This window comes from Sturnira hondurensis, unplaced genomic scaffold (genome assembly GCF_014824575.4).
Source record: "Sturnira hondurensis isolate 20B ecotype Veracruz unplaced genomic scaffold, ASM1482457v3 Scaffold0001120, whole genome shotgun sequence".
In the NCBI taxonomy this organism is placed as follows: domain Eukaryota; kingdom Metazoa; phylum Chordata; class Mammalia; order Chiroptera; family Phyllostomidae; genus Sturnira; species Sturnira hondurensis.
Genome location: NW_028073751.1, coordinates 5036487 through 5063400, shown reverse-complemented (window position 1 = coordinate 5063400; position 26914 = coordinate 5036487). Strand labels below are relative to the sequence as shown.

Below are 26914 nucleotides of genomic sequence, written 5' to 3'. Positions count from 1 at the left end.
ATTTATCCTCTGAGACACCCCAAAACGTGGGGGTGAACTAAAGATGAAATAAAGTTAGTAATTTGGACTAATTGCTTGGTTATGTGAAAAGTAAGACTCCAAGCAAGACCCCTGCCCTTCCACCTTGCATGGGGCAAGGTAACATGGACCCGTTCAGGAGGCACGGAGACAACCGGGAGGGATAACCGTCCTTTCACCTGGCAGCTGTCCAGCCCCCAAATAGCTTTTGTGTCTGGTCCAAAAATAAGATCACATGAGAGGGGGAGAAATAAACACCAAGTACTTTTCCTTGGGCTTCCCGTGGTACAGCAGCATCAGCCCGGTGGAGAGGGGCCACATGAGGGTGGCCTCACGACCCCTCTGCTGCCTCCTCCCCAGGCTCCCAGGCTGGGAAAACAACCTGTATCAGGGTGGGTGGGGCGTGTGGTTGGCACTCAGCCCTTCTCTTGGGGCTCCTGTGAGCTCCATTCACATCAGGAAGGGAGCAGGAGGGAGAGGACCAGAGGATCTAACAGTCTCCACTCTGGGTGTGGGGAGGGAATCTTCCTTTTGTTGAAGGACACACCCTCTGATGGAGGAGGGGAACTCCTTGCCTCCTGTGGCTGCCTGTCTGCAGTGGTCCTGGTAGGGCAGCGTGAATGCTGCAGGTTGCTGCAGCTGCTGTGGCCGCAGAAAGAAAGAGCCCCAGAGCCAAAGCAGAGAGGTGAGTACATTTGCTTCTCCAAGGGGCTCAGACTGCGATGGGCCTCTGCCTGGCTTCAGGCTTGCAGGCACACAGAGTGAACGCTCTCCCCGGCCCCCTTCCGCCCCCTCTCCTCCGCGACCTGAGGCTCCTCGGCAGGCCTGAGTCTGTGTGATGGATGCCAGAGTGGGTTTTCCTTTCCTCCTTTCTCTGGTTCGGAGGCCCCTTTGCGCCCAGAAAGAATGGAGTAAGTCTAGTTCTTAGCGGGGAGGCAGGAAGTGATTCTTATCAAGTGAATTATCTTTGCTGAGATCCAAGGAGAGGTTTCACAGGAAATCGTTAGACAAATCCCATTACAGTAGAGTTAATGCACAGTTTTTAAAAGCCCTGCATGAAGTAGGAAATAAAAGGATGCCTTCTGATTCTTGGTAATTGGGCAAAAGGGAAAAAACAGAAACGGGATATGCAGAGCTTCCTGTCCTCTCAGCCCCTTCCCCATCCCTTCCTGGCTTCTTAGGGCCCTGCAAAATGTACTTAACAGACCGGGAACTCCTTGCTTTGGTTGAGAACAAGAGCAACAAAATCAAGGAAGGGAGGGTTAGGGGGGAATTGCTCTGCACGTAGAGTTAAGGCACAAAGAAGAGAAACATCTTTTTCAGAGTCTTGGTTCCTCCTCCTAATATCTCTGCACTCCCAGACACACACTCACCTGTGCCTGTTAAGGTATGTGCACTGAGGTCTCCACTGCTTGCACACGCATGCCATTATTCCTGGACACGCACCACCCCTCGGCTGTGGGCCACGAATATCTATGCCAAGGATAAGTCATGCTTATCCTTAGCATGGTGGGAACAAGGCAACTACTTGAATAAATCAGGATTCTTTTAGTAACGATGGACTGAAACCCGGTTTGTAGGGACAAGGGCGAAACCAGAAGGAAACCTCCCCCTCGAGGAGCTGGAACATCCAGGGCTTTGATATGGTCAGGTCCAGGCGCACAGACAATGGCATCTTGACCCTTTGTCTTTCCCCGTTTCTTGGCCTCACTGTCCTGTGTTCTGTCCCCAGGAAGACTTATCTATTGTGGTGGCAGATGGCTGGCAGCCAAGTCCAGGCTGCCACCTGACTGGCTGCCACCTGGCTGCCACCAGGCTGTACCTGACTGACACAGCCACCCCACAGCAGTTTCAGCTTCAGCCTCAGGGCCCCGTTTCATGGAATCAGTGTGGTGCTGTGCCCATCCCACCCTGGGGCTGTCGTCACCGCCATCCAGGAAGCCCAAGGACCGAAGGCAATGAAGGGCTGGTCCCCAAAGACGATCACAGTGCCAGGCCCAGGAGAAGGGGTCTGGGTGCAGGATGGCCAACACTGCCACTCTGTGCGGCTCGGCTCCATGATCTAGAACAAGTCACAGCTCCTCCAACAGACCCCCCTCCTTTCCCCCTCACAGTCCACACAGATTTGTCAGTGACAGAGGTGGCGTAGTGAGGATGATTATCAGAACAGGAGACTCAGACACCTGTGGCATGTCGTTTCCAGAGACCCTTGACATGGGAAAGACACCAGAAGGGTGGACTCTGGCTCAGTCCCCAGACTCACCATCAGGTCCAGACCCACCTGACACCCTGTGCTCACTCAGGTCTCCCCTCCCCCACTCCTGTCGCCCTCAGCTCTGATGTGTGTGTGACTGACCCCCTGATCGCCCTGACCCCCTCCTGCCTTTCGAGGGCCAGCCTTGGTGCTGCCGCCCCTCCGAGGCCTCATCTGGCCTGTCTGGCCCTTCCTGCTCTCTCCCACCCTGATCCCAGGAGGCCGTGACTCTCAGTATATCCGTGTACATGTGCGTGAAGAACTTCACATATCTTAGTTCCTCTCCTGGTCTGAATTTTAGATTTCTGGGGGAAAATTAAATTTCATCCCCAGCCCTCTCTGTGCTATAGAACACACAGTAGGTGCCCAATTAAGTGCTTTCAATTAATTGAGCAGTAAAAAAAATGAACCTCAGTAAACAGCTTGGAGAACATGGCTAGATTTTTTGAGGTCCTTAATTTTGATTTTAAAAGTAATACAATATCTACAGCAAATGCTGATTGGACTCTGAATGTGTGCTGGAGCGTCTAAGGGCATTGTGTCAGATAATCCTCACAATGACCCTAGGGGGCAATTATTGCTATTACTCCCATTTAATGGATGGGGAAACTGAGTCTGAGAGAACTGACGTGTCCTAGACCACACCGCTAGTAAGTGATGATGCGGGAGTTAGAGCCTAGGCCTGCCTGCATTTCCTGTGAAATTCATCATTTACCTGCTTCTCAGTGCACCTTCCTGTAGAGGTGCAGGTGATGTGGTTAGGAAGCAGGAGGAAGCTCAGATATTTTGGATCCCTCTTCTGCCAACTGTGCTCCCACAGTCTCTACAGGGGGTCCTTACTGGACTGTACCCAATGGTGAGGGGTCACACCCCTACCCCGGAGCCAATGAGAAGGTCAGGAGCACAGTGGCTGGAGGTCACTCAGGTGCCTCCAGTGCTCTAGAAAGCAGGGTACTTTCTGATGAAATGAGGGGAGAGCGATGGGGGAGTTCTTGGCCTGAGGGTGTCTGGTTTCTGTGATGCAAGGGAACCTCTTCATGTGCATGAGCATCTTCTCCAGCACAGATTCTACCTGATTTGTGTCAGAATCCTCACAATGCCCCAGCGAGCCAGCGCTGGTGTTCTTGCCACTGAGGCAGCGAGAGCCTGAGTCACACACACCCCAGACCACACAGGAGCAGGGAAGGCCGCCCACACCCCCCACGCCAGGGATGGAGGAGCTCTGAGGTCTTTAGGATCCAAGCTTCTTGCTTCTGCATGAGGTTATACTTTCAAAAAACTAAAACCAAAAGAATTAGATGGGCTAAGTAAAATTCCTCGGGTAAATCTTTAAGAGGAAAACCACTGCTAAACCCACAAGAAAGGGAAAAAACCACACAAAAACACGTACCCTATGTTCGCAGCAGCACCGTCCTTGACAGCCACCAGAGGACATGTGTCAGATGTCCGTAAACTGACGGACAAATGTGGCAATAAAGTAAAACGTGGCATATCCTGCAATGAAATATTACTCAGTGAAAAAAAGGAACAAAATTCTGATACCCGATGCAACAGACATGCACCTCAAAGACATTGTGCTTTTTGAGGGAAAGAAGCCCATACTGTGTGATTCCATTTCCTACGAAATGGCTGGAACATATCCATCTACAGGGACAGAAAGTGGGTTAGCGGTTGCCTGGGTCCGGCTGGAGGGGAGGAATGGGGAGCAACTGCTAGTGTGTGTGTGGTTTCTTTGGGGGATGACGACATTCTTTTAAAATTGGGTAGTGGCAATGTTTGTACTACTTTGTGAATATGCTAAAACCACTTAATTGTATAGTTTAAATGGTGAACTGCATGGTGTATGGATGATATCTCAGTAAAATTGTTAACAAACGCAAACTATGGCTGATGAAAGAATTAACCCAGTGACAGAGCTTCGAAAAAGGCGTGGTCTCATCCTGTCTGCCGTGATGAGCTAACGTCCTGCCTCAGTGAGTTGGCAGAGGGCCATCCAGACACTTCACGTGGAAAAAATATGCATGGACGAGACAGGGCCCATCGATCTCTCCACAGTGTCAACCAGGAGGAGTTTTTTCCATCTTCTCTGAACAGATCATTTAAAGTTTTATGGGATCAACCTCACGATTCTGTTTTCATTTCTGGGTTTCCAATCACGCTTCCAAAGGCGTTCCCCATTCTAAGATTATAAATCTGATTAACCAATGATTTCCTCCAATGCTTTTCTGCAATGTTTTCCTCACTATATTTAAAACATCTATTTCTCTGGACTTTAAGCAACAAACTGGGGGTTGGGGTTTTTGTTTTTATTTTGCCATTGATTAGATCGGGATTTTTTAATTTGGGATTAAAATGGACTTGGGGATATCTTATAACTTCCTGAAATTAAATATAAAAATGTGTTGGCATTGTGTGTGTGTGTGTGTGTGTGAGAGAGAGAGAGAGAGAGAGAGAGAGCGAGCGTGTGCTTATACACACGGTTATAAATCTTGTCAGATGCTCAAGGGGTTTTCTGTGACTCACAGAAAAGCCACCAGGGTCTCGACATTTTGTAACCTGGGGTTCATGTAGACACGCTTTGTACATTCCGACGCACTGACACAGCATCTGTGCCTGCAGGACCATTGTCACACAGTTGCAGGGGAGGCCTGAATGATGACATCTGGGGGACGTTCTCTGTCATAGGTCAAATGAGAGTCACGCCACTTCACTTTGACATTTTACGGACTCTCACTGGCTCCCCGTGGACTGTAAAACTGTGGGTTTTAATCACCTGCTGACAAACCGATGGAGCTAGAGAAACAGGAGGTCTTCCTACCACAAAGAATTGAGGAGGCTCAGTGCTGTAAGAAAAATAAATATAAAAATGGAAACAAAACTGGTACCACAAAGAAGGTGGCAGGTCCTGTGTGCAGATTCACGCAGTCATGTGACCACTACGTCTGTGCAGCACCTGATGTGGGCTGGGCAGGGTCCACACCGGCAGCTTGCAAAGCGTGGTCCCCTGGCCTCACTGGGGACCTGCGACACATGCCTCTCCAGCCCCGCCGACCCTGCCCAATGTGATACTCCGGGGTGGGGGCGCAGCAACCGAACTTAAATGATGGTTTAACGCACCGTCCAGGTGGTTCTGGTGCATGCTCATGTTTGAGAAGCGCTGGTCTAGCTGCTGGAAATATTTTTTTTAATTTTATGTATTTATCTTTAGAGGGGAAGGGAAGGAGGGAGAGAGAGAAATAGCAATGTATGGTTGCCTCTCATGCATTCCCTGGTGGAAACTGGACTGCAGCCCAGGCATGTGCCCTGACTGGGAATCGAACTGTGATTATTTGCTTCACAGGCCTGCACTCAATCCACTGAGCTATACCAGCCAGGGTGGCTACTGGAAATATTAACACAACAGTGAAAGACAGATAAAATCCCCATCTCCTCTTGGAGTTGACACTCTAGTGTGTGTGGTCAGGGGAGACAGAAAACATGTCATTGATTACAGTGATTTTTGGATAGTATTAGGATCTACGAAGAAAAAGATCTGTGTGCAGGACAGTGATGAGAGGCTGATTTAGAACAGGTTGTCACGGAGGAGATGGTCTAAAATGAGACCAGAATGGTAAGCAAGAGCCAGCCATGCAAAGAATTAAAGGGCAGAAAATAAGTGCATACACTTTAGATATAGGGAAGAGCAAGTGCAAAGGCCCTGAGGTAGGATTATGCTTGGCTTGTATCAGGAGCACAGTAAGCAAGGGGTGAGCAGGGAATGGTCTTGGAGAGGCAGGTGGCGGTAGCAAGCTTAGCTTCTGTTCCTAGTGCAAGGGAAAGGCACTGGGCAGTTTCGAGCAAATAGGGACATGATCTGTTTACCTTTTGTCACGATCCCTCTGGAATGAACAGTGAGGGGTAAAGGCAAAAGCACAGAAGGCAGCCAGGAGGATATTGCAATAATACAAGCAAGGGCTATTGGTGCTTGGATGGACAGGAACAAAATACAAAGACCTATTATTAAGTGAAAAACACACAGCAATGCAGGCCATTGTGCATAGTGAATTGTTTTGAAGCACACACACACTCAGGAGTATAAAGACTTTTTTCCCCCTGAAAGATCTAGGGAAAAATTAATAGTGGTTATATTTGGGGAAGAGGGAGTTAGTGAAGGTCATTTTACACCTTTTCATGAATTGCACATTTTTATGATGTGCACAAAGCATTACTTTTATTTAAAGATAAAATATGTTTCAGAAAATTGAAAAATTGAGAGAGTAGAAAACATAGGACAAGTGACAGGTGACCAGTATCACAGAGAGGAAGCCCAGCACCCACGGGTCCGACCCTCTCCCAGCACCTTCCCCTGAAGTCGAGGGAGAGCCAGGCTGACAGAGCGGGGCGAACTCCTGCTCTTGGGCGATAAAGGGGGCAAGGTGTGGCACCTTCTCACTGGAAAACTGCTGGACCCCATTTCTGTCCTGCACACTGGTGGTATCTGTGGTTATGAGGTCTCCCTGGCAACTCACACAGTTCCCGTGGATGTCTGCTGCATTTCCCTTGGCCCTGTCCCATCGCTCCCCTCCGTCGTGGCCACTGGTTCACTGTGAGCCCAGCGTGCCCTTTTTCTAATTGTGTGATTGGGCATAAGCGGAAGGAAGTCTTTCGCTGCGGGGGAGAGCTGGCGTGCAGCATCTGGTTTCTCCTGTCAGCTGATCAGGATTTGTTGTGTCCGATCAAGGTCAAATGAGATTAGAAAAAACATGCAGTGTGTCTGGTGTGCATTTCACATAACTGTATCACTTATGTAAACAGGATGAACAAAGGGGAAATTTTAAAGCAAATACTGAATGTCAGTCTTAAGATTCAAGGACAAGAAGCCAGGGCTTATATGCTATATTTGGAGAGAAAGAAAATTTATTTACTGGGGACATTTTGAACCCTGCTGATTCTGTCATGTTCTGACTCTTTTCTTGTTGGTGCAGTTAAAATATGATAGATTTATGTCTTGACTTTCAAGGCACCGAGCACGGATAAGTAAAATCATGGAAATGCCACCTTCTACCTTTACTGCCATTGAAAGCTCTTATAAGAGGAGTGGGGCCACCTTCTGTGATGGCAACCGTGGACGTGCTCAGGAGTGAGTCAGTCTCTTAGGGCCCAGGAGGAAACATCTCATGTCTGGCAGCAGCCACCGAATTTCAGATGTGGGGACTCCGGCCAAGGCCACACCTCTGTGCATTAGTCCAGTGGGCTGCTAACAGGACTCTTTGGTCCCCCAAATCTGTCATTTTCTTCCTTTCTCAGACCCACCCCCTACAATGCTAGTTGGCTCACTTATAAGGTTTTAATCACTGCAGAAATGTCATTAAAAGTGATCTAAAAACTTTGAGGGGAGATAGAGTTTCTGTGACTTACTCTGCATAGGATGGAGCGTACTGTGGACGCTGAGTATGCACGTGGCTTCCACAGCTATTATTTTAGCACAGTTTCCTGGCCTGGAGCTGGAGCTATTCTGAGGCGAGACTTTTAGACTAGGTAACCTCCAAGGCCCTTCCCACACTCAGTAAGAGTGAGGCCAAAAAGTATTAACATACTTCATGACTGAAAACTTCTGAATGTATATTATTTAACAGATAAATCTAGATATGTGAGATAGAAGCTGAAACAAATATGGAACCTGAGGGACATTAGAGCGAACTTTTAAGAAATTTCAGCACTGAGGGGAATTATCTTGCAATCCTTTCAGGAACTGAGGAATCCTTAATTCCCAGCATTTGGACAGTAACATTTCTGAACACCTACTATGTTGTAAAGAGATTCACTTCTATCAGTCGCTAGGGGTTACAATTTGCCTGGAAGCTGCAGAGTTTGTTTTTTAACAGCCTTTCACAAGTGGGTGTAATAGAGAAATAAAACTACTATAGGGGCCGACATGTGCATTGCCAGTTTCCAAGGTGACCTCACGTTCTGTTGCACACTTGTTTGTCACTGCCATCCTGCCAGCCTGCAGGGGTGACACAGTGACAGCCTCTCCACCTCCGTGAGGAGGGGCACACTGCAAGTCCTGAGAGCTGAACTGCCCAGAAATGGCCACCGACATGAGTGGGCAGGGTCGAGGGTGTCGCCCTGAGGTGGGGAGACCCAGCTTCCACCACAGCAAAGACTTCAACTAGGGGTGCTCCTGGGTGAGACTCTGAATTGCACCTCTGTCCTTGGAACTTTAGGGTGCTCCCTAACTGTAAGACCCGTCATTCTGCATGGTCGAGGAGAGTTTACATGGGCAGCGATGAAGCCTGACGGCGCTCCGATGTTGAGGAGACCACTGCTGAAACCCTGTCCCCTTCCTGTCCCTCAGAAGGCCCTTGGGGATGACACAGACACTCAGGAAGCTCATTATTTTTACAGCAAATGGTCAGTTCCTGACTATGTGGGGGGCTGTTCATGGAGGTTCCAGTTAATGAAGTTTGGAGAAACAAGCTTTTTCTGGACCTTCAAGTCCCTTTTAGGACAGCTGCTGCTCCCCCAGTCTCGGACTTCTGGGTGGGGGGTCTCCCTGACAGGAGACAGCTTCTCTGAGGCTCATCGCCACAGAAGAACCTGCAGGGCTCCCTGGTGAGTGTGCAGGACAGACGTACACCTCCTGCTTCCCAGAGGAGAGAGAGCCCAGAGAGCACATGTCTAGTTCCAACAGGTCAGCCTGCGCCTCTCTACCTGATTCACCAGGTGGGCAGGCCTGTGTGTGCGCACACACGCTCTCACACTCACACTGCCCCGGCTCGAATGCCTGCGTAATGAACAAGGAGGGGGCTCTTCATCGAAACTATTCATCATGTTTCCATTTGGTCTCTCCAAAGACGCCTCCTAATCCGTATCCTTCCAGTCTGTCTGCAGCCCCCACCTACTAGCCAAAGATCGATTTGCATAGGCAGTTTCCAACGTTCCTTGCCCTGTTCCTGGTCAGTGGCATAAAGAAGACAAGCGTGGTCCTCTGAAGAAGCCCCGGCCCAGAAGCTGGGCTCACCTGAGGATCCGCCTAGTGCAGCAGGGAGAGGCCTGACCCCTGGGGAGGAACAGTCTCACACAGCCCCTCCCAGCCCCAACCCAATGGCATGGCCTCCCAAGGCTTTGCAAAACACCCTCTGTGAGGCTTGGCTCTGTGATTGGCACAGACAGTCAGACAGACACACTGCCACACACGGACATCGACACTCTGGGCAGGGATGCCAGACGACAGAACAGAAAAGGACTCCTTTTAATCTGGCAGCCTTCTAATCCCAGAGAAGCGACTCTGAGCCATGACCTGCTGTTTCCCTGGCAACTGAGGCCTCAAAATAAACAGGATTCTGCTCAGACGGGCCAGTAGTCCATTCGGTTCAGCCGTTTGCCCCAATACAAACCACGCTAAAATAACACCCGGGAGAGCGGCTGCCACTGTCTGCTGTCTCAGCCTCCCTTCCCAGCTGGCCAGCAGCTCTGGGTCCCTGAGCCTGCTGCTGTCCAGAGTGGGGGCACCCAGGGCTCTGTGCACGCTTCCGTGGGTGGTTGTCTAGAGGCAGGTCCCCTGTGCTGACAAACAAGGCCAGGGAGAGACCGAGAGGCTGACGTCCTCAGGCCCCCAGGCTGCCTCCCCACCTCCCACATGGCCCTGCAGACTGGCAGCCTGGTGTGCATGCCATGACCCGTTCCCTCTCCCCACACAGAGCGTCAGTCACTGAGAGAGAGGGCGGGAGCCAGCTCGGGGCTGCCAGGGAAGCACTGCAGCGCAGTGACAGTGACAAACACAGCAGAGGACGCCAAGCGAATTCCCTTCTCCTCAGAGGGAGGCAGGCACGGCCCTCAGCCTGCAAGCTCTAAGGTAAGAATCAGGTTTCTGTTCCGGGGAACAAGAGCAGGTTGTATCCAGATCTGAGTGTGTGTGTGTGTGTGTGCGTGCGCATGTCTGTCCGAGTGCAAGCAGAAGGCTCCATGGAGAGGGAAGAAGAAAGGAAACAGTTAAGGTTGTGAGATGTTTCAAGCAGATCTCCCTGCAGAGAGCATTCCTGCAGGGAGCACCCGGAAGCTCACCTCCGGCCGGGTCAGGCGGCTCTGGGGGAGGGCCCGAGGGTGGCCCAGGCACGTAGACGCAGCACTTGGGAGTTCAGAGGCTGTAAAAATGGTCCTGCACCAGGCTGCCCCATTGTCTTCACTCCCCCACCACCTGGCTGATGGGGACTGGAGGGGGCAGAATGTTCTCATTTACATCAAGTGCTGGACTCAGCCCCTATGGTTGGCAGAAGCCGAAGGCTGTGGCCTTAGTGAGTGGCTGGCATTCTCCTGCTGTGTCACGTTCACCCTCTTGGGGAGCCTGGAAATTCAGCTGCATTGGAGAGCTCGTCGACTGGGTTGGTGCCTTAGATTTTAACCATTTGTTATTAACAAGTTAGCCCGCAGGGCAGTCTATCTGCATGTATTTTGATGGGGGGTATTCTGGGGGCTCCGCGGTCACCTGGATTACTTCTTACCTGACCTTCTGACCTTCTTTGAAAAGCACATCCCCATGTGGGTGCCCTTCCAGATAGACCTCGGCAGAGAAGGATCAGGAGCAGCTACAGCCAGTGGGTGCATTCTCTCAGGCCACACCCACCTCACTATTACATGGCAAAAGTATGCAAGGCTTCCAGACAGGAGCGCTTGAAAAATTCAGAACTCTGGGTGCTGGGGTGGGAATTCCAGGCATTTAACCAGGTACCCATTTTTCGAGACCCAAGGGGGCAGGCACCCACCTTATCTCACCTCTCAAGTCCAAGAGCTCCCTCTCGGCCTCGGCAGAGTGCAAATACTGTGCTTTCTGGGTTGTTTAAAGCCCCCCACCCCCACCCCTCTGCCCTGCTCTCTGCTTTGGTGATGGGCACTTTCCCTCCCTTTGCTGCAGGGATTCGATTGTTTATGATTTAGCTCTGCAAACACCAGTGGGAGGACACGAGCACCCAGGCAGAGTGCAAGCCGGGCTCTGTGTGGGGATGAGCCGGCCCAAGGCTGGTGAAGGGTTGGAGGCATGGCCCGCGCTCTGCAGATCCGTCTAGCAAAGGGCCGGCCAGCTGTCACTGGGGCCATCTGTGCCAGCGAGTATGGATGTGGGTTCCGACTGTGATTCACAGTCACAAATTCCCTTTTCCTTGGTTTTCTTTGTACTGGTCGTTGAGGACTTCCGAGGAAAGTCCCCTTTTGAGTTTGGGCATCTGAAGGCCGGATCACCAACGGTGCTGCTGAGGGCAGCTGGTGGACACAGGGTGACTTTCTTCCGTGGAGACTGCCTTTCTTAGCAGGAGTACCTGGGTTTCCAAGTGAAGTACTTAATCAGAGGCCAAGTTAAAACACAAAAAATGAAGGGAGAAAACACTGAGTTTCTTGCAAACGCCTTCCCAAATGTGATGTGTACTTACACATATGTGGTTTGCCTGGTTCACAAAAAGGAAGCAGGATTTAGTGGATCAAGGGGCTTGACTTTGCAGTAGCACCAGCCTCGGTGACCCTATTTCCAGTGACAGTGGGGGACAGACATCCATGTGCTCCTTCCACACCTGGCAAGGGGGCAGACATCTGACCCTAGGACGGAGTGGGTGCTTGTCCCCGTAGCTGACGTGCATCCCGTGGACCCTGCATAAACTGTTAGGGATCACGGAGGTGCAGGGCGCTGGACCATTTGCCAGCTTCCAGGATGAGGGATCCGAGGACTGGAGGCTCACTCCTCCACCTCATCCAATAGACATGCCTGGCTAATGCGATTCTCCTTAGTGTGAGATACTAGAAAAATAATATGCAGTCAGTTGTGCCACAGGCACGCCCTGGTTTAGGTAAATCTAACACCTATACGTGATGCATAAATTGTACGTAAATGAGTATTTTTCCTTAGGGAAGGATCTGCTAATCAACAAATGTTTACTGAGTTCTGACATGGCATCCCATTTCAAGATGTAGCAGGATCCAGCCCACTCAACCACAGAGAAGGGAGGGGACCTACCTAGGGCGGAGGGGGGGGTAGGTACCAGAGAATGAGCCTGAGCTGGCAGAATGTCCAACTGTGGTGGAAAGTAAAGGCATCCCAGATGCAGGAGCAAGGACAGGCACTGGCTCGACAGCCTATAGGGAGAGAGGGGGTGGTTAGAATAGTAATCATTTTGATTCCTCAATTTCACTATTTAAGAAAGGCAACATAACATAGTGGCTGAGAGCATAGATTCTGCAGCCAGGCTCCCAGAGGCCAAAATCAGACTCTGCCACTTACTAGTTCTGGTACCTTGTGCCTCAGTTTCTTCATCCGTAAAATGGGCTAATAAAGTACCAACCTTGTTGTTGAGAGGATCAAATGTGTAATACCCTTAGCAAAGTGTCTGGTTTATAGGGAGTTCTATGTGAGTACTTGCTGTTATTATCTATTACTATCATTATTGAAAGGCAAGTTCTGAAAAAGCTGCCCATGAGTCGGCATGTTGCAAAGTCTGAAGTAACACTCTGTTGAGGGACCACTCGTGCCATGTTTGGGGCAGCATGGAGGTGCCTTTGCTTTGTGTGGAGTGTTGCTTGTGTTCCCAAATGTCCAGAAACAGAAGAGCTTCCATGCTGGTCACTAGTGTTTTTCAGCTCCAGGCACTGTGCTTGGCTTTACATGTACGACCTCACCAAACTCTCTCAACAACCCTAGGAAATGGGGGGTGTTCTAGCTGCAGGACTGAGGCTTGGGGGCTGGACCGTTTGCCTGAGGCTGCACAGGCACCGAGTGTCAGCGCCAAGCTCCACACCAGGCTGTGTTCCCGACTGGAACGCCATTAGTGTTTTGGGGGCATCACTGGAGGTGTCTTGACAGGCAGGTGGAGTTTAGTCACAGGAATCTCACAAGATGTGATATTTGAAGATCTAGAAAGTAGGCCAGGGTTTTGAAGATCTGCTATGAGACCTTAGCTTGGCTCACGGACAGAATCTCCACCTTGCAGACCCATGGCCTTTGGGACCACGAACAAGACATAAGGCAAGCTTGGGGACAAGGTGCGCCTCAGGTCCTCCTGAGCCAGGTGGCGATGGTGCCCCACAGCAAAGACAGAGGCACAGTCAGTGCTGGACCAGGGCTCCTTTCACCTCTCAGGCCCAAGGTCAGAGGGCATCCGGCTAAGACTGGATGACTGCAGTCGTGGAGAGAGGAGAAACGGACAACCCAACACGCAGCGTCCAGGCGCGTTGATGTTTACAGCAGTGGACAACCTGGCTTGTCAGAATGACCCCTGAAATGGAACGTTTAGAATGCGACGCACAGAAATTTATTTTATGCGTCGTTGCTCAAGACCATCTCTCTGACTTCATCCAAGGAAGGCGTGCCCACCTTGCACCAGGGCTGTGGGACTGTGGGGGCTACTAACAGATAAGACTCCTGTCTGCCCCTCCAGAGTTTTGGTCTGGTCCAGGGTTTTTCAAAGTTTAATGTGCATAAGAATCACACAGGAGCTTGTTAAAATATAAGGTGTCTGAGTCCTACTCACAGAAGTCCCCCTGATTTAGCTGGGCTCCTGAGGCACCCGGGGTCCTGCTCTTCCTGAGCAGGGCCCAGGTGATTCTGGCGCTTTAAGGGTCCATGGGCCACCATTGTAGACACCAGGTCTGACATGCACTCCGGTCCCCTTGTCATCCTTCCTGTTAATGAGAACACGGAGTCGTGTTGCCTGAATCAACAGCAGCTAGTCTCTTCTGTGTCATCACCTGTGCCCTGAATCGCCACTTTGCTTGGGTGAGGCCTCCACTTGTGCTCGGAACAGGGCCGGCACACCTGCTGCGCACCGAGGGGCTGCGCGCCTGGCACGGCACTGAGTCCTTTGTGTGCTGTTCTCTCGCTCCGTCTTCACCGCTGTCCTGTGGGTCAGCTGGTATTGTCATCCGCATTTCGTACACATGAGAAAAGGCCCCACTGCTGGTAAGTGGTGGGGCTGGATGTGAACTCAGGACTCACCCGCAGATCACCCAGTGCAGACACACGACCTCTAAACCGGTCCATGAGAGGGGTTTTCGTTCTTCACCCATTCAGCCCTTCTTTTCACTCTTGGGTGTTTCTCCGCTCACGTTCCTGACTTGCCCACCCAGACGATGTGCCCCAGTGCCTCCCTACTCTTCTCTCGGGAAGTCAAAAGGGTTAGGGCCAAAGGCAGGTGGGGGGCAGGTGTCTCAGGTTGAATGACGTCCCCCTGCAAGTCATATGTTGAAGCCCTACGCCCCGGTATTTCAGAATGTGATTTTATTTGGAGATAGCTCTTACAGAGGTGATTAGGTTTAAATGAGGTCTTTGGGGTGGGCCCTACTCCAGGGTGATGTGTGTCCTTATGAAAAGGGGAAATCGGGACACAGAGGCACGGATAACGGGGACAAGAGGTGAAGAGACACAGGGAGACCAGTCCGCAGGCCCAGGTGACGGTCTGGAGCGGGTTCTCCCCTCATGGTCCGCAGACAGAACCAGCCTTGTGGATACCTTGATGGACTTCCGGCCTCCACGACCGTGAGACAACAGAGTTCTGCTGTTGGAGCCACCAGTGGGGGCACAAGTGATGGCAGTCCTGGCAAAGAACTGCAGTAGAAACTGGGTTCCTGGGTTCCTCCTCTAGGCCCTGACTTCGGGGTGATCAAGTTGGGGTCCAATGCATTAGCCACTTTGTTGGAACTTTTTTTCTTTTAACTCTGAGTGCTTTTCTTTTGGCTTAAACAGTGTTCTTGGGAGCTATAGCCAGGCCCAAGGCCTAGGAAGAAAGAAGGAATAAATAGAAAAGATGAAGAGGGAGGAGGGAAAGGCAAGTAAAGGAAATCGGAGGCAGGAGGAGGCAGAGGAGAGACAGTGGGTCTGGGGTACTTGTGGACCATCCGTGACCACTTCAGGCTCATTCAGCTCTGTGGCCGGGAGCCTCCAGTGTGCCCGGGAGCGTGCTGAACTCTGGGTTGCAACAGAGCCTGTCACTCTTAGCCTAGAGCATCACAAAAATTAGGGGCTCAACAGGGACGCCCACACCAGTCACGCGGTAACTCTCCTGAGCGGTGCCGTGGAAGCACGTGCAGAGTGCAGGACCCAGTCAGGGGCTCTGGGAAAGCTCTGGTGAGGAGCGGCTGCCTGGGTTGAGATCTGGAGGGTCAGCAGGCATCGGGGTGAAGGCAGAGTGTTCCAGATGGAGGGAAGAGCGCGTGCAAAGGCCACCTGGTGTGAGGAAGTGTGGCACTGCCAAGGAAGACAGGCATGTGTGTGCGTGCGGGGGGATAGTCAGAGCCCGAGCTGCAGGGGAGGGCCAGACCATGGTGGCTGCATTGATTATTTAGGTTCTTAAGCTGAGAGGCATGCAAAGCCAGAGAAGGAAGCCAACGGATATGAGTTGAACTCACAATTCAACAAAGGTTATGTTGGCCAGCCAGGAACGGGTCAGTCCTGAAGCAAGATACCAGGCTTCTTGAGCTCAGAGCCCTGTGGTGGGCTGCACTGCCTTCGGGGAGTGACGTGCTAGGCCACTTCCCGACTAGTGTTCTGGCCGTGGTCTCCCCTCAATGGAGCATGTTCTAAGTGTTTGTCATGGCCCCACTGGGAGCGGTTTAAGAAGAGGGCTAGTTCTCTCCTGTCAGCAAGGTCAGTCAGCAAGCGTGGCGCCAGGCCAGGCTCAGACTGGTGTGGACCCGCAGCCCGTCCTTTGACAGAGGCCTCCTGAATAGAACCTCCCTTTGCCTGCGGTACTTTGGCTGGAGCAGGTGTGTGCATTCAGGAGGCTAATTACTCAGCAGGGCTGAGAGGAATAACAGAGAGTCAAGTTGTTAAGGGGAATGAGGTGAAGGCAGGAGGCCCAGGTGTACCCCTCAAGAGCACCAGGGGTGAACATGGGTGGAGGCAAGTGGGAAAGGGGGCCAACAGTGCTGAAAGGGGAGAGGAAATTTTAATGTATTCATAATTATACACACGATGCACCGAGGAGGCCTGAGGCTGGATGCCGGCTGCAGTGGGGCTCCAATCTGGGGTCCACAGCTCTCCCTGGTGCCTCCACTGCCAGCATGCACACCATGCCCACCCCCGGGGGACCTCCCTTCAATGCTGGTGTGACTCACAGGGGAGTCCCACTGAAAGACAGAACGCCCGTGCAACTGTGCCCTTACTTCCACCGAGAGATTCCCCTTCCTTTTTCTCTTGAGCAGAGGGACTGGGTTTGGCTACGCGAGGGTGCATAAGCTCTTGGGGCAGCGGGAGCACACTCCGGAGAAAAGACTTGCAGGAAGGCAGCAGCCCGAGGCCTCCCGGGCAGCTCAGTCCTCACCCCTACCCCGTCGCACCTCCCCACTCGCTTCAGCTGCCCCACCTCTCCTCTGTTCTTCTGCTGCCCACACCCTTTCCTGCCCTCAGACTTGGCCTTGCCAGCCCCAGCGGCCGGATGGCTTTCCGCCCAGCTCTTTCATCCTTCAGACCACATCTCTCTCAGCTCCTCAGGAAGGCTTTTCTTTCCTTCTGGTGACTTCCTAGCTTACCTCTGTTTCTGGCACCTGTCCCGACTGCAGTTCTCTTGTCAGTGTTTTAAAAACCTGCCATCACCCATTCTGTCCACTCAAATATGAGCCTCATGAGGGCAAGGCCTTGTCAACTCTGTGCCCCTGCTGCATTCCCAGTGCCTAGGACAGAGTGGGGACACATAGCAGGTGCTCCAGAAATACTGGTGCAAAGAATGCATGAGCGGATCATTCGATCTTAGGAGGGGCAAAGCCAAGGCCAAGGACAGCAGTGGGACCTCCTACCCTCTGTTGCTCCTCAGAGCTCTGGAAAGAAGCCCCTGACATCTGAAAGCTGCTCTGACAAGTTTCCTTCAAGGGCCTCTGACCCTGACTCGAGCAGGCAGGCCCCTCACAACCCCCAGGACCCCCGCTATGTGTCAGCTTCTCTCATCTCTTCAGAGAACTCCCCTTGGGAGCCTGGGAAAATCCAGCCTAGTTGCCTTTATTCATGCTCAGAGGTGAGTAACTCGTTTCCTGAAAGTCACCTCCCTTCTCCAAAGGGTGGCTGATGGGCATCAAAGGCAAGCAAGAGATGTCAGGCACCCAGCAGGGAGGCCTGCGCCCCCATCAGGCGGGCGGCGGGAACAGCAGAGGCGGGCGGCGCGAATCAGTCACCGTGTGCGAAGTGCTGTGCTGGCCCCTCCGAGGGCACAGAGAGAGTCTAGAAAACGAGGCTCTTCTTGTCCTTCCTCAGAACCTTCATCAGAATTTAGACACGGCAACTGGGGGGAGGCTGGGAAGGAATTTTCCAGAACCACTCCCTGGCGTTCACACAGCAAGTCCGCAGCCCCTAGGACAACGCGTCCCCCTGGTGGAGTCGGCCCAGGTCTCCTGGCCTCTGGTGACAGGGTGGTGTGTGGAGGAACGAAAGCTTCCTCTTTAAAGCCTCCATCTTTGGGGGGCGGTGTCTGAGGTGATAACAGGAATGTCTGAAGTGCTAACGGAGATGCAGGTGGGCTGCAGAGTAGTTTCTTCCCAAGGAGCAAACTTCCACTCAGTTGCCAGGTCTGTCCTGGACGTCTTTGCCGAGGGCTCAGAAGCAGCGGGCTGAGTTCCTCGGAAAGACAGCTGACACGGAGATTGAGAATTCTCCTGACACTTCCGATCCTGACCCGTCTCTCATTACCCTGTCAGGATTTCAGAGTGCGATGGCCAGGCAGCCCTGGTGGAGCGCAGGGACTCTGGGTTAGACTGGGCTTGCATTCTCGCTCTGACGCCGCCCGACAGCCCCACGGCCCTGGCCCCGCTGCACGGCCTCTCCACTTCTGGGGAACAGGGGCGATGCGGCACCTGTGTCCCTCGGGCTGCTGACAGGGGTGTGTGAGCTTACACAGGCCAAGTCTATACTGCACGTAAGCATTACATTATGCCGTATCATCAGCGTTAGATGTTGCTATCCCACAGGGTTGGTGTAAGAATTTAGTGAGGTAAGACATGCAAAGCTCCCCAATTTTTTTAGTACACAATGCATAGCCCATAGTATTGGCTCAATAAAGCATTAGTCATTATTCCTGCTGACAAGCTGTGCAGTCTGGCTACAGCCTTTTTGGAAGCCTCCATAAGAATGTATTTGAACTAAAAAGAAATAGGGTCCTGTGACAGGAGGTCACTTGCTGCCCTGCCGTTGTCAGTCTTTTTTATTTGGGGGGACAGTTTTCAGCCCATGCTTTTTCAGCCCTTAAAATCCTCTTGTCAGGACCCTAGAACTAGCCGAGGACACAAAAGCCCCTAAAAGGGTTTCAGCACTGAGCAGATGGAGCCCCCTGCACCGTGGTTTTCAACTGCGGGCGTTTCCAACCAGCGAGGGAAGAACAGTGAACTTCAGGCTCCTTTGCTCGGCTCACAAAATGCCTTTGGGATCCCCACCCATCAGCAGGTGCAGCTCTTCAGGGCAAGGGCTCTGAGAAAATTCTGCCCCAGGGCCCCTGGCCTGGGGCTTTGTGTTCCAATCCTTTGAAAGCTGACTGAGGGCAGGGAGGACAGGGACCTCAGGGAGGACAGGGACGACGTGCAGCCGCTGGCTGTGAACTGCACGCTGATTGGTCTTCAGGCGGCCAGTGCTCCGCCCCGCTCTGCCTGGGTGACCCTGGGTGAGGAACGGTCCTCTCCCGCTCTGGTTTCCTCCTCTGTGGGAGCTCCTCTCTGGAGGGTAGTGTTGGAGTTTCATTAAGGCTGCTGCGAAGGCTCCCGCTGTCTCTCTCCCAATACTTCATATTTCCTCCCCTTCCTTGGGGCCCTCCTGCCCATCCCATAGCTGTGGATACAGGAAACACCCCATGGTGACCACTGTCCTAGAGGTTTGTGACTCTTCCCTTCCACCAGGTGACCACGAGCACCCTGGGCTTCTGGAGCAGCAGGGAGAGCTGCGTGGGATGGGGTCCGGGTCACAAACTGGAGGAGGGGATGCTAGCAGCCCTACACTCGGCTCTGCCCAACCCCCTCCCAGAGCACCGCTAGGGTCAGCCTCGGAAAATGGATTGTCAGCCTGTGGCTCTCCTGGGTCGTCAGACCTCTTACTAAGGCCCAAAGGTTGATGGTCTCCCATCAAGCAGGTGGACCCCTTCCTGACCCACTCTGACCCTTCCCAGACGCCTCCCCACCTCCTACTGAGGCCTGAGGATTGAATACACAGCTGGTTCTGGGTGGATCCAAGTACAGGCAGTACAAGTGGAGAGAGAGCGTTTCCAAGACGATGTCCAAGTTGTTTCTAGTGACCCATTGACCTGACCCTCCCTGCCTTGCACTGTCCTAGTATCGAGCCAGGACCTTGGAAGGCGGCTACACCTTGGGATGTCTGGCTGGGGCCCTACTGGAGTGGGTGGTTCGGATCCCACGCTGGGGTGGGCCCTGGGAAGGTCAGGGGCAGACTGAGCCACAGCAGCCTCATCACCTCTGTGTTACCTCCCGACATTTCCCTTCTTCTTCCGACAGCATGGTCGTCAGATGTGAGTGTGGCAGCCTGTTTTAGGAATTGCAAGGAACATCTCTTTTTAAAAAACTGTAAACACATCTGACACTCGTCAGACTATTGTAGCCCCAAAGTCAGTATTTTCCCCGAGTCAGGTTCCCTGCCCTTCCTGGCCAGTCCCACATCCTGCTGGGCCTGAGCTGACCACTCATGTTTCTCATTATCTCTCCCCCATCCTCTTCAAAGGCTTCTCACTCCAGCCAGGGGGTTATTTTTAAACTTGCACAGTAATGCTAGGCCTGAGCAGGACACTGCCCACGTTCCTGGGAAAAAACGGGGCTGCCCGGAAAAGTAGCCCCTTCTTCGGAGATTTCCTTTCCTGCATATTCACCAGGCACCTTCTCCATGGGGGGTCCTGCCCTGAGAATACACATGCAAAGGGTTGGCTATAGTCCCCACCCTGAGGACCTTACGTTCTAATGGGGACAGGGGAGTGGGGACAGACAGAACACGCACACACAGAATTGCATGCTCACACAAAGTAAGCCAACAAAGAAAGATATAACATAAGTAGAAATTGTGACAAGAGCTGTTCTATAAAGGAAACAGGCAAGGCACTGGAACAAGAGAAGCTGTTAGAAATCAGGGAGGGAGAGAAAGCTTCTCTCGGGTGGCACTGAAGTGCAGACCCGGAGACGGAGGAGCCCCTGCACGTGACGAAGTGGGGGAAGACCCTCTCCATGGAGGGAAGAATGTGCGACAAGGCCCAGAAGTGGACAAGAGCTTGTACGTTCTGGGGTCCAACAGGCTACCTTAAGCAGCGTGAACAGGGGAGGGAGGGTCGAGATGAGGGTAGAAAAGTGAAAAGGCCAGACGGTGCAGAGCGCTGGAGTCTTGCAGACTTCAGGCTTTATTCTGCGTGCAGTGAAAAGCCACGGGGGGATTGGAATCTGGAGGGGACCTGCAATGACTGACATTTGAAGACCTTCATTTGGCCTCAAGCGGAGAACTGACTCTAAGCGGGGCAGGAGGAAGGAGGGACGCCAGTGGGAGGCCTTGGAGTGGTGCAGAGGGGCGAGGAGGGGCTGAGGTGGGAGAGCGTGGGGGCCGCAGCCGCAAACGGGCTGGCTCCTGCAGGGCTTCCCCTGCTCCCGGAGCCCACAGACAGTCCCCCTCGCACACGGACAGGGCAGAACACTGAGGCCCAAAGCCGCAGGGTTGGTCAGTATGAGCCATAGAGTTCAGATATCCTGTTGCTTGTAACTAGTCATGTTTAGTAGGTCTCCAAACACAATTAAGTAAGATTTTGCCCAAAAATGGCTCCTCAGATTTTCTGAAAGGTGTATGACTATTCCAGTCTCTCTTTGAACCATGGCAGCTCTCTGTCCTTTTCTGTCTGGGGGGGACCTGGGGCCCAATGGCTGTGACTGAGTGTTCCTGCTACATGCAAACTCAAAGGCGACTTTATATGCCTGGATGACCTGAACCATGGCCCCTGCTCTCCCAGAAAAAAACAACTGTGTTTTACTCTTCGGGAGAAAAGAGATAGAAATGAAATAGTACAGCCATGTAGCCATTCTACACAGAGTAATACCAATGATAGCTATTATTTGTTGCATGCCCCAAGGCTCCTTACTTCAAGTAACCCATTTCGTCCTCCAAAGAGCTGATGAGGCAGGTGGACTCCAAACTCTTCTGTGGGTGATGGAGCTGAGGCTGAGAGGGGGTGACAGGGTGTGCAGGGTGACAGTGGCCGTGCCGGGGCTTGGAGGCTGAGGGGGACTCTGCCGTCTGCTTGCATCAGGACTGTGTGTTTAAAACCATGCAGACAAAGACCGGAAGGTCTTTCCAAAATGTTAGCAGCGCAGGGACTTGAGTGCATTTGTTTTCTTTTTTGGTTTTAGTTTTTTAATGTTTTGAATACACTGTACTTAGTATGTAGTGGAGACTCCAAAACTACTTGTTTAATGCCATTGTTGAATTAATGAGTATGCATTACTTAAAAATTGTTTTTATATAATTAGGTAGTATTTCATTATAGGAAATGTAAGTAACAACAGAAAATAAAATTTAAGACATTTTAAGAAGAGAAAAATTTATCCATCATCCAGAAATAATCATTGTTAAAATGTTGACAAAATTGATGCCTTTCCAGTTTTTTCTTGTGTTTATATCTGCCTATCCACCTACCTATGCATACGCATGTATATTTGAAAAATGGGATCGCACTGTATTTATAGGCCTGACCTCACTTTCTTGTGTAGCAATATATCACGGGCAGTCTCCCTCCTTCTGAAATAGAAATTCTCAAGGTGGCAGCACATTTCACTATAATGCATTAAAATGTCTGCCGTTATCGGATATTCAGTGTGTGGTCCCTGTTATTAATGATGCCGCACTGAACACCCTGCCACGGGTCACTCACGCACAGCTGCCCCACCATCAGGGAGGAAAGGGCGTTACACGGGAGACTGAAACACAGAGGCAGAACAACACTTATTTTAGGGCCCTTCTCGCTAGGCCAACCAGCATGTTTCTTGCATCTGTCCTTTAGAATCACTTCAAGCTTAGGAGATGTCATTTAGAATCCTTCCCATTTCCACACGAACTTGTCATTTCTTACCTTTCAAGTATTTCTTTGGTGCAATTCCGCCACAGTTGACGGAAGTTAAGAAAGATCCTGGTTGTGGCTGAAATATGGGTCCCGGAGTTATACAACAGTCCTGCCCCTAGCAGCCGCATGACCCCAGGCGAGTTCACTTTTCTGAGCCTCAGTCTCCCCTTGTGTGATAGGTGTGCACCACAGCTCTGCTGGTCATCTGCCCAGCACGGAACAAATGCTCAGCAAGTGCTCAGTGGTCACTGTTATTATGAAGGGGAGGGAAGACTCGCCACACGAGTTCAGGGCTTTGGAGAGAAACTCCCTCCTGACCTACACTGTGGGACCCAAGGAAAATGAGTTTAAAAATCACTCGACAGACCCTCTGGCTGCACCTCCTTTGTGCAAGTGTGTTGAAGTCTAAAGTGTTAAAAAAAACAATGAAGTCTTTCTTTCCTGCCAAGAGCCAGGTTTGTTAGAGTAGAGATGCTATATTTAAATTCTGTTGTGCACAGCTGCACAAGAAATGTAGCCTTTCTTTCCATGGAGCCAGCTGTGTTGTATAACTGTCTATCTTAAAATAAAAACAAGGCAGGCAAAAAAAAGGGACTTTCTACATTGATTCTAAACTGCTCTCAGCTTATCGTAACAAAATAGAAAAGGTGGAGCCCCGGAAACAGACCACGAAAGGAACGACTTGTGCATTGTACACTGTGCGTTAACACAGACTCGGTACTAGCACATAGTAGGTGCCTTTTGAACCATGTTGACTACCTTTCTTGAATACATGTTTTCCTTACAAACAGCAAGTATTGAGAAATAAATCAGGATATTTATTTAATCTAAATACTGTCAGAACCTGTTTGAGGGTCAGGAAAAGATGTTGGTGATTAAATGAACAGATGCTCTTTGAGTTTGTAAGTTGAGTGTTGGCAAACTCTTTCCTCCTAATTCATGGCTCTCGAGATATGTTTAGGACCCTAGTGGAAGTGGGTAGAGATTTCTCTAAGCCGCCATCATGTGGATCCCCTGTGATGAAGTTCTTCCCACGGCCAGGAAGGTTTTTCCCGTTTTGTTCAACTATGGAAAATGTTCAGAAAAATCTCAGCACCTGTGTAATAGTGTATCAGAATGGCTCTAGAAATCACGGATAACAGATCTGGTTGTAAGGCAACCCAACACTGGGCCAAGATATTAATTACAGGGAAAATCCCTTCAGTCAAAAAACCGTAAGGCCTCCCCAGAACATCCAAATAAATCACTGGAAGTGGCAGAACCACCAGCATCTACTGCTTTTAGGCATTTTTTTCTTCATATGCTTTGCTCATGTTGGTCAGTGCCTTCTATGTGTAAGAGATCATGCTAAGGGAGACTCAGAGATAAAATGTGTTCTCTGCTCTCATGTTGTCATAAGCTAGGGCAAGGGAGAGACACGCCCACAACTCAGTGGAACCTTAGGAAGAATGAAATAATTGCTAGGTAAAGCACTGCACTGTGAGTGCCTGAAGGAAGGAAGGACCCTTCTCCCTGGGGAGATCAGGGAAGGCTTTCCAATGGAGGCAGCGTTTGGTGCAGGCCTTGAAGGATAAGAGGAGTTTCATTAGTAGAAACTGGAAAGGAAGGGTGTTCCAGGCTGAGGGAATAGCCTGAACCAGCTTGCAAAGGCCTGGAAGTAATGAGGGTGCAACAGGGAGAGGGGTGCTCTGGGGGCTGAGGGGGGAAGGACACGGGTGGTGCCACGGTCCAGCCGCAGCCCATCTAAGGGTCCTCAGGTGAGAGTAGGCGTCGGCGCTGGGTAACAGGCAACTACACAGCTCAAAGGCAGGTGAAGCACTGTTCCGTTTATTGCAAGTACAAGCTGATTTTTTATATTTTCATTTTTGGCATAGATTAACATTTACAGGTGTACAGCATGATCAGTTAAGCAGAAAAAATCAATACAAAGGTAACCAGGAAAATACGAAAGTTCCCATAGTTTCAGTTATGTTAAACAAAAGTTATTTTGACCAGGAAAACCATTAATCAGACAATTTGAAATAGTTCTATGTATACAGTTTAAATGTCTTATTGTTTATTAAAGTTCTCAGAAATAGTCATTGGCAACAGGTACGCTTAGACCGAGCAGAGGTTAGGAAATACACTATAAGCCTTTGTAATATCTAACTTAGCTATCTATCTTGCTGTCTAAAATGTTTTTTGTATACTGAGGACTCTGACTCCTTGGTAGTTGTTTCTAAGTGCTTAGTTTGTAATAGCTAACCAGCTTCTTCTGTTTTTATGCCTGTCTAATTCTAATTGATATATATTCCTATTCAAGGTAAAGGAGGGGCTGTTACTCTAACAACTCTTTAACAATCAGGGGCTATTTTCTAAAGGGGTTTTTGCTATTCTATGAGGCAGTTCTGTGGGAATACATATTTTTCCCTGAACTGTTCTTTCTTGGGTGGCTTTCACAGGAATAAATAAGTAAAGTACGATGCCTTAATTCAGCCAGGGTGATATTGCTTAGGACTTGAGCCAATTGTTGTTTTTTCTCTGAGAGTGGTCATTAATTCTAGGAGATTCCAAATTATCAGAAGTGTAAAGGTTAGAATACTAAGAAACAGTAAGAATAAAAGCAACACCATATATCCATTAATGCCATGTCCGTCCTGCTGGAAAACGCTTCTGTGAAGCCGTCATCTCCAAGTCGTGACTGTGTCAACTGACATGGTTAGAAAATGCTTCTGTGAAGCCTTTGTCCCCAAGCTGTGACTGTGTCAGCCGACCTGGTTAGCATCGGACGTGGCAGGGTGGAGGCCAGGCTCTTCAGACCAGATTGGGGGTCACTGAGGTGCTCTGCTGAGGGCGTGGGCCTTAGCACCCGGGAGGCAGGAAGCAAAGCGAGTGTCCTGATTACGGAAGTGTCGGTGCAGATCTTCCCCGTGGGTGCCAGTCCTGCACCTCTGGGGCTCTAGTTTCCTGCGGCTTCTCCTCTGAGACAACCCCCTGCACTGGAAACCTCTGGGAAAGGGGGTGTCCCCCAGGGTGGCTGCCTCTGTTCTCCTGGCTCTTCGGGCTCCCAGTTGTTCTCCCTTGATCTCATCTCTTCTCACTGCTCTGACGCTCCTGCATTGGCCCCGACTCTCCCACATCCGGTCTGACTTTCCTGCATTGGCTCCCCACTCTGGCTTCTCTCCAAAGCCCTGCTTTTGCTGCCTGCCTGACCCTCAGCTGCGTGTCGATGGGTGACCCTCACCTCGGATGCAGCGCACTCCCTCATGAGCTCAGCCTGTGCTCTGCTGAATGGGCTCCTTCTGGCCATGCCTGTCTCTCAGTGAATAGCCTCCCCATCCATCCCCCTGTCTTTCCCAAGCACGCCCCGAGTCTCCTCTGGTTATTCTTTTGCTGAGTGCACACACACCATGTGCCAAATCCTCTTCACTCTCCTCTCCAAGGGATTTTGCCCCATCCCCTCTCTTCTACTCTCACTTCTCTGAGTTAGGACCCTCTGTCTATTTCAACCTGACAGCTCTTCACTTGAGCACCAGGGCCAGTGCCGGGATACAGCGGTGTGGAGTGGCCCCACCCCAGGCCAGCCTGCCGTCCAGTAAAGACAACATTAGGCCGGGACTTAAAGCCGAGTGACTTTTTCAGAGACGAAGACCCCGGGGACTGTGCCCCTCAGCCTCTGCCCTGCTCCTGTGTCCTCCCCCTCGCCCCACCCAAACCACGATGTCCCTACACAGTACCACCAGAAGCTTCTTCCAAATTCCTTTCTCGAAAATCTTCACTGAGTCCCCACTGATTGCAGGTAAGAGACACCTTTCCAGCCCCTTCCTGATCGGACTCGAAAGCAGCACCCACCCTGAGCACCCACGCGGCCTCCGCCCCGCAGCACCAGCCACCCGTGCGGGGCGAAGACGGCACCTGCCCACGCCCGGGCCTTGGCTCAAGCCTCCCTTTCCTCCAGGTCCACAGTGTACAGCCTGTGTGTCCTTGCGGCTGAGCTGCCACGGCGTCCACCGAACCCTCCTGGACCCCTTCCTCCCCGCCTTTGTCACCTCCACTTACCACAGTACCTACCACAGTCTGTCTCATTTAGGATTTGCTGGTCACACTTCCTCAAGGAGAGGGAGCCTTTCTTATTTGTCCCGAATGAGCATAACAACAAAGATAAGAGCTGAAGCTCTCTGACCTGTATAGAAGCCAGGCACCATGCTGTGTGCTTCCCCAGAGTTGCTTCATTGCATCCTAATGACGAACACACGGCTGGGGGGTGGGGGGTTGGGGGTGGGCGTCACTACCGCTGACCTCATTTCACAGGTAAGGTCTCTAAAGCTCAGACGGTGAACCGACTTTCGGGACTCAAGTCTGTGACGCCTGACTACAGAGCCCAAGCCTTTGACTGCAACACCCCCTTGACTCCCCCACTGTGTCTTGCCTGGTCCCTCGCACTTACAGTCTTTAATAGGAGCAGCTCAGCGAGGTCAATAGGGACAGCGACACCCCAGAAGCCTCCTCAGGGCCACACTGCACGTCACAGCTACTGACAGACGGGAGCTTGGCGGTCACTTGTTTCCTTACACACAGGAACTAGGACACGGGCAGTTTCTGAAGGCAAGTTAGACGTTCAGACTGAGTCCGT

General features: G+C 51.4%; 1 protein-coding gene across 2 annotated transcripts in view; it reads left to right on the top strand.

Moving 5' to 3' along the window:
- Positions 1-324: 324 nt before the first annotated feature.
- The window catches only part of FGF1 (fibroblast growth factor 1), a 93926-nt gene continuing 67336 nt past the window's right edge, over positions 325-26914 (top strand). Inside the window, exons 1-2 of one of the 2 annotated variants that reach the window (XM_037062949.1) lie at positions 325-703; positions 9955-10109. The gene's annotated coding sequence lies outside the window, so the exon portion shown is untranslated. The remainder of the gene's footprint in view (positions 704-9954; positions 10110-26914) is intronic. The other variant, XM_037062957.1, reaches the window with a different exon arrangement.